The following is a 6,000-nucleotide window of genomic DNA, read 5'->3' as shown; positions in this document are numbered from 1 at the left end:
GGTTGCGGCTGAAGAAGGGATATTCTCATCTAAAACAAATCACAGTGCATTACAAAAGCTCTGCAAAAGCCTGTTCTAGCTCACACAAGCTTCCTGGGCTGTAAAGAAAACACCAAAGACCTAAGCCTCCTGGGATCAGTAAGTTTAAAGGCAATCTGTTCTTCCTGAGCTAGGAGAGTCCTGTGAGACTACAACTCTGTTCCAAACTTCTGCTACCAGCAATGCCAACTAGGAGCATGGTGAATTGTGATTTCCCCAGCAGAGCTGTGCCAGCCAAGGCCCCAAATGACTCCGTTGTTCTAGCAGAAGCGTGCTTTTCCCAGTATAGCTTTTCCTGTGTGGGGTTGTGGCCAGGTGTGGGCTTACTGTATAAACAAAATTGCAGCTTCAGAGTAGAGCTGTGGCTGTATGCCTGCCATGATAAAATGCACCTAAACATAGACATAAGAGCACAGTATATCGTACGTAGGTTGTAACCAAGCTTGGAGGTTGATTATGTATAGCATGTCTAAAAACCCACTGCTACCTCACAGTACCTTACTGTTCTCCCTTGCAGTGCCATGTTTACTCAGAGGAAGCTACTGAGAACAGAAAACATGCCAGCCGTTTTTCTTTTTTTTTCTTTTTTTCTTTCTTTCTTTTCTTCTTCTTCTTTTTTTTTTTTTTTTAAGCCATGAAAATCAATACTGCTTCTCGCATCCCCTACAGTTTTCATTGGAGGGAGAGGTTGCACGTATCTCTTGATGGACATCTTTCTTCAGAGAGAAAGAAAAATCCAAACATATATCTCAAGTTAAAAGAATAATTTGCCTGGAAAGCTGAAATTGTGATAAACAACCTAGAGTTATTCCGCGAGTGGAAATCAGAGGGGTCACGGCCTGATCGCTGGAGACAATGTAGGTTTTAGGCTCAAGTTAAATGAAAAAAAGTTGGGAGCTCTGTGTTTTATCAGGGAAGAAATGTTCCTGCAGTTCAAGCATTTGAAAATCAGGTTAACCTGAAGAGCCAAAGCGGGGACAAGATATAGACATGAACATAACAGATATGACTGCTGGGCTGCCACGGCAGATGTCAGCCCTTACTTCTACAGTGGAGGTCATGGAAGGAGCTTTTTGGTAACAAGTTCTTCACTTTTTTTTTTCTTCTTTTTCTTTTTTTTTTTTTTTAATAAGACTACAGTGTGAATTGAAGTAGCAAAAATAGCTCCCTTGTGGGCAAGAAGGAAGAGGCCAAACACTGGTCTTACTTTCTCCATCTCAGCCACCTTACCTCATCTTGAACGCCCAGAGATGCTGTGGTCAGCTAAATAAAGGAGTCACACAAAGGAGCCAGAATGCGGCGGCAGAATGGGCTCCTTGTTGGGGGGACCATGCTGCAGGTACAGAGGCAGCGCCAGCCTGACCGCAACCTGCCCAGCCCAGCCCGGCAGACAGCCACAATGCTCCATTCTTCCCTAAAATACACAGGCACCAAAAGGCTCTTGCGGCTACAGACTGGACTGCACATGCAGCCAGGCAATTTTGGACCAGAAAGGTCTTGGTTAAGTCACTGAACTGCAACTTCAGTCCATCTTTTCTCTCCTAAGCAATAAGCAATGTGTTCTTTTTTCCACAGATGGCCATGGGGTTTTCGAGTTCTGTGGGCTTGGGTGAAGATCACAAAAATAAACACGGCGAATGTTTCAAGTCTCAGTGGTGTAGAACCTTTTACTCTATGCTGGTTAACTATGCTTGCAAAACAGCTGGTCCTCAGTTGAAACTGTGTATGCAAAAATATACGGCCACTGAACAAGTAGGCACAGAAAGACCTTCCTCTTGCAACCTGCTTCTGTTGTCTGAAGTCCAGGTTATGTTTGGTCTACATGAAAAAAAGAAACTTAAAATTCAGATGGCCAAGCAAAGCACCCTTTCACAAAGACATAGCACTGTGCTTAAATGCCCCTAGTGAGTATAAATTGCTACTGAACACTCACAATCCCTTGGGATTCAGAGCGAAGCATTTAGGTGATGCAGACTCTTCCAGGGTTAGGTGACAAGAAGCTGGGTGCTTATTTGTTTAAACCAGAATCGAAACAAGAGACTGACAAGGCCTGGAATTGTACAAGGTTTGGCCATGCATAAGCTTGGTTTTCTTGCATTTAAATTTCCCTGTCAGCTGTAGGCAGCGTTCCAGCTTGTGAAGTTTCGCTGAAATTGGAAGCAACACCAAGCTTGGCAGAAATGTGATTGTAAGGTTTAATTGAAAGAGTAAGCTCGCTATTACAAATTAATGTGGAGAAGGCAGCCATGGTGGAATCTGTCTTCGGTTCCATATGGCCCTCCACTGCTCATTGATCACACAGCCTGCTCTCATGCATTTATCCTCACAGGAGTCTCTCTGCTTGCTGAGAACTATTACCCCCTTCTTACAGCTGGAAAATAGGAGATGGGAGAGTTACCTGCCTTGCTCAGAGGCACTGAAAGGAATTGATCATGGATAATCGCTAATCTTTTCTTCCTTTCCAGATTGCTTATAATTTTTCCCTAATGAAAAATCACTTCTTATCTGATAAATTTACATTATGCACTGCAGAGGAAACCAAAAGCAGCAGTGTCATTTAAAAATAAATCGTTAAAAGCCGACATGGTTTTAGCAATTTACTATAATTCGGTTTGATTTTCAGTTTTCTTGCGAAAAGGTCTCAAACATAATCTTATGACTGAATGAAACAGCAATTGTTAAAATATCCTTGCTTGATTACTGATGATCTGTGAGTCCTAATTTTCCTTTTTCCCTGGAAAATTGCTTTTTTTCTCCCACAAAAACACAAAAATATTTTTTCCTGACAATATGTATCTTATCATCAGAGAGGAAAAAGACAATGACAAAGCAGTTAAAGCAGGTTAAGCATCTCTACGGCAGAGGAATTTTGCCCTGAACTTCACAGGTGACTTCATTATAGGCTCCCTGGGTCAGACATTATTGGCTCTTCTTCCTGCTGCTTAAGTCACCATCACAGATAATAAACCCTTGTTCTTGTTTCTCCCTCTTTCCAGGAAAGTTTCCAGTAGGAGGCTGCAAGGTCTGGCAGAGGTACATGCGTGTTCAGAAAATAAAGCTTGTGTTTAAATATGATTCTATACTGTAAAATTTTGAGAATTTCCATACAGATATTACCAAAATCTGGACTTTTGGACAAATGTTCTTATCAACATCTGTCTTAGATGCTGATTTGATGTTGTCCTACTATTGAAAAAGCCTATCAGTAGTATATGTTTTTTTGTTGTTGTTGTTGGAATGTGAAATGAAGTATAGGATAGGATCTCTTTTGTGCTGAGTGCATGTAGCAGCACATGGGTTAACAAAGGGAATCCTTCCAAGGGACTCTGAGTGTCAAGCAGCTGTAAAAAGTTCAACTGAGCTCTTAGGATTCACCTTAGCAGAGGTAAGGAGCGGTAAGGGAGGAACCCGGCAACACTGATCTTTCAAAGACAGAGCACCCATCTGACCTAAAAAAGTCTGCTGATCGGTTATGCTCTGTGTGCATAATGCCACCAGCAGTTGCAAGGCTTTCCCACATATACCGTTCAATTAAACTCTGCCTGGGCTGATGGGCTGTAATCTGGTCTCCCTGAAGTCAAACAAGTAAATAAATAAAGTGATGCTTTGCTTCCTCAGAGGTCACACTGCTCAAGGGTGAAAGTCTAGCAGCATTTGGGGTCTCAACAGATTCCTTCCGTCATAGTGAAAAATGGAGAATCAGTTAGGTGATATTTCTTAACCTTGTTTATTTGTTAAAAATAAAGTCTCATTTCAGGAATATGATGTGACCAAACTGGAAAAAGTTTGGTGATCACTCAGCAATCCTTGCCATGAAAATCACATTCCCCAAACTGTCTGCTCCTTCAGAAAAGCATACATACCGCTATCTTTCTCTGCTTTCCACCTTAACACACATACACAGGCAACAAGCTCTGCAGTCTGAAAAGCTCTTGGCACAGCCACCAATAAATCTGAAGACCTTGAGATTAATGACTCACCTGATAGCAGCTATTAGTACTTCCCAGCCCAACACTATCACCACTGGTAGATTAAGATACTGAAACAGAGCGAGAGAAAATGTAATTTCTCTCAGCAAGGCAATTTATCATAGATAACCAACTCTCGCCTCACCTACCCAATACTCATAATGACTTTGCAAGCCTGCATAATAGAGGATTGCTGCCACCTGATAACTAAGTAAATATTTTAATACAACAAGGTCAGTACAGATAAGGTCTCTCCTCGCCTGCGAGTCACTGACCCTACCCCTTCAGGGGCAGAACACTCTGTAAAAATGACAGGCAGCAGGGATTAAGAAGGATCTATAACCCCAAATCCAGCTCAAGCTCAAGCACAACAGTTTTTCCTCAAGAGCCATAAAATATTCTACATGTAACGGAGAGAATACCAAAGGGATCTTCTGCTACGAGTGATGCGTAGTGGCTGATGTCTGTGGGAGGGCATTTTCAGACACGGATACAAGCAGCTGACAAAGCACTCGGGTTTTCTGTTCTTTGCATGGTATATTAGTAACAACATACTCTGCAGTGGAGGAAGGTAATGATGGTTATAAGCACTTGGGAGCAACATGAGTCTTAGCTGGTAGGATCCGAGCAATAGGGTGGTCAGAGCTCCATCACAAGAGCTAACAAATACCAGGTCAGTAGTCTGAGCTGTGGCTTTTTTCTTACTTGACATTTTCAGGGACTTAGATTTTCTAAAAAGATTGAAGTATTTTTCACTCTGCTAGTTCTAATTAGTTTTCATCCATACCTTTATGATGAAGACATAACATCTTCAGAATTTCATTTCTTTTCCAACCTCGGACCTCACAGTAAAGCAAATACTACAGTCCTTGCTCAGGAATAAGACTTGCATGAGCTAATGAGACAAAAAAAAGCGAATACAGAATTCAGCAATGACTTAAGCAAGGTCTGGTGCATAAAAGTTTAAGAGCCATAATAAAAGTAGCTTGCACCTGGAAGATAATCAAGTCCTAATATTTCATATGAGTATGGCTTTTTAACTGACTTTAGCCCCTTAGAAACTCTGCCAAGGCTAAAGGGCAGTCCTGCTCTTCCCATAGGTGGGTTCTGTGTGCATGCCTTCCTCTCTGTGGTCAGACTGCAACTGCTTCAGTGGCATTACTGCCACAGAGGGAAAGCCAGGGATCAAGCAGCAAGAAATACGAAGAGCAGAACCATTCTCATTAGCAGCTCAGAGCATGAAAGTCACCTCAAGTCAGGGTCTGAGCCAGCATCAGTTGAACAGAAAGGTACTGTTTCCACTGGCTTTGCATAGTGATGGGCTATGTAAAATTCACTAAAAGGCAAGTTAGTCAGTCTTGGTTTTCTTCTCAGGTGCGGTATATCAGATTTGGACATGTGACTGATATCTCGCTCAATCAGAAGATAATTTAAAATATTTCACTATCAAGTCCCTTTGATACGTAGAGTGTCTAAAATCAAAGGTGGATGTATTTAACACAGTCTGTGGTTAGAATTGACCGATTTAAAACATTTGCTTTCCTCCTTATCCTTTGAAGTCAGGTATTTATCACACGAACACTGAGTTTAGTTAGATATTTCACTTGTATAGGATTCCTTTACCTCACCCTATCAAAAATGTTGGCCTACACTGCCACCAAAGTAGAGTCATTTCCTATACATTACTAATAGTATAAATTACTCAAGAAATTAGCTTTGAAAAGAGTTGCTCCATGAGCAGGATGAAAAAACTAAATCACAAAACAGAGGCTGTCTGAAGTTATTTTCAAATCACAATTTCTTTGAATGACAGTGCTCATGAGTTACAACAAACTGTTTTGTCTTGTATAGCCTGGCATTTGCACTGCTGAGAACTTAGTATCTTAAATTTAATGTTCTAAATTTGTAGAATTTGGGAGAAACATTTTCTTACCTAGCACTGCAAATCACACCCTCAGGATAGAGAGAAGTAGATACTTCCCACAATTTTGCC

This window comes from Numida meleagris, chromosome 1, assembly GCF_002078875.1.
Source record: "Numida meleagris isolate 19003 breed g44 Domestic line chromosome 1, NumMel1.0, whole genome shotgun sequence".
Classification (NCBI taxonomy): Eukaryota; Metazoa; Chordata; class Aves; order Galliformes; family Numididae; genus Numida; species Numida meleagris.
The sequence above is the reverse complement of the archived record's forward strand: the minus strand, read 5'-3'. Positions refer to the sequence as shown.